We start from the raw sequence: 2,342 nt of genomic DNA, 5'->3' as shown, positions 1-2,342 counted from the left end.
ATCTCCCTTTCTCTAATCCCTAGAGGTAGCAAGGGCAGGAGAATTGAATTCCCAAAAGGACTTCTTGTAGCTCTGGTGATAATTACCATCTCAAACAGGCTGGTGCTACCTTGGGGACACACGTGGACTTTATTTTTTGCTCTCTTTTTTCAAACTGAGGTAGTATCAGCACTGACACAGACAGTGCAGAGAAAAGAAACTGTGTCTGCTGTCATGTTTATTTAGATGGTGTAAGTGGAAAGATCATAACCTGAAGTTTTGATGAAAACACACTTCTTGCTCAGATAATCCATTATGTCATCGATTAGTTCTGCTAAGAGAAAGCGAATGGGTTAAAGAAACAAAAAAGACAACAAGATGTGGGATTAGGTCTGGGGATGTGGAGCATGTGGGGAACATCATAAAATTTCTGATTTCACATCTGGGACCTGGGTACATGATCTGAGACATAAATTTGAATGTTCAACAGCCAAATTATCCTGCCCCCTAGACATAACCTCCCATGATGCAAAGCAGCAGGGAAGGTGCATGAATTCTTTCAGGCTCTATGAATGTCCCTCAGCAATTTGTTTCTTTAGCATCTTACATAAACATGGCTGGAATAACAAAAGCTCACCAGGGTGCCTATGGGGAAGGGGTGCAGTTCTAATGCCTGAAGTCTCTGTGACAACACCAAGGGAAAAACATTGGAATGGAAGCCAATATAATATTGAACCCACTCAAGTGAGCAGTTTTGTAGAAGGCATCCATTTTGGAGCTCAGCTCAAATACTACTGGAGCTCAGTATTGTAGAACTGCCTGATTCACCACCAGGTCTGCAGCAGAGTCCAGGTATGGCATTACCCTTTGATTTACCTAATCTGGGAAGAAGCCAATTGGCCTATGGAACACCTGAAAGTAAAACACTGCCCACCAGAGATGAGAAACTTTGCCTGCCTGTAAACTCTGATAAGAGGCCCTTGATAACTGAAAACCACAGGAATGCCAACAATAAGTCTCAGTTATTGAGAAGTTCGCTTTCCAGTGGGGAAGGCAGGTAAATAACAATCCTCAAAAATAATACATTAAGTGCTATACTAAGGGTACATCCAGGGTGCTGTCAGAATGCAGAAGAGGCAGTACCTAATCCAGCCTGACAGTGAGGGTCAGGGAAGGCTGCCACTATATCTAGATTTAAGAAATTCAGAGCACAGTTGACATAGCTTGTCTTAAGGATGACACTTGGCCTTCCAAATAAATCAAACTTTTCCCAGAACCATTCCAAAGGACTTAGTTCTGTGTATCCATCTGCATCCCCAGCGAATGGAAGAAACGTCAGAAATGAGTTAATGCTCAGACACTGGCCTGTGCCACTGTTTTAAATCTATTGTCACTGCCTTTTCCGCTGAATTAGTATTCCTCCCTACCTGATTTTCTTTAACAAGCCAGTTCTTTGTGTCTTCCAAGATCCTTCTCTTCATATAATTTCAAAACAGATCTCCATCTAACCACTTAAATTGTTTAGCTTCATGTGACATTATGTCTTCTGGAGGCTAACAGCATAATTGCTTTAGATAATTTTTTTTTGTTTACATTATGTAAGATTTTACTTCACTTGACATTTGCTATTTTCCCTTCCCCACCTTCTGTATACTTCAAGGAATTCTGAACTGTCAGTGCTCACACAGCATAAGCCTGGCACTTATTTTCAGTATGATATGTCTCTTCATAACAAGAAACCTAGAAACATATTCATTTCCTGTAAAGTTGTCTGAGTTGAGTGAGTTTAAAGTTGGAGAATGGGCTCTACCTGGGGCTACACAGAGAGCTCAAGCCCCTAAAAGTGAATGTCATCCTCTCATGTCCTGATGAAGCTGTTTATTTTCCATGACGTAGCACTTTCCATCCAGGACAAGGTCTGACCAGCCTGGATCACGACAAAATTAGACTGGATATTGGCATCCTCTTATCTTTTTGTCTTTTCTCATTGGTATTGTTCACGTGTCCATTATTCCTCTGGTCTGGAGAGGCTGAAAGAACTCAGGAATTACAAGGATGGACCTTTCAGTTGCAGGTTGTGGACCTATAGTAGGTCATTTAGAGTGGGATGATTTGTTGTTGAGTAAGGGCCTTGCTCAAGCATTGTCAGCCCAAGCTTGGACACAATGCAGGGTCACTTCAGTTCTCCTGGAAATGAGAATAGTGGTAGCCAGTGGAGAGACTATTTTTGGAATAACATTTCCAAAGGCCACCTCCACTTCAAAAATAAATATTATGCATGAATTGGTATGATCATGTAGATTTTCATGTTGGATCTGTTAATATGATAGATTATACTGACAGATTTTTAAACTGCTTTATTG

This window comes from Pongo pygmaeus, chromosome 12 (genome assembly GCF_028885625.2).
Source record: "Pongo pygmaeus isolate AG05252 chromosome 12, NHGRI_mPonPyg2-v2.0_pri, whole genome shotgun sequence".
Taxonomy (NCBI): Eukaryota; Metazoa; Chordata; class Mammalia; order Primates; family Hominidae; genus Pongo; species Pongo pygmaeus.
Note: the sequence above shows the minus strand (reverse complement) of the source record.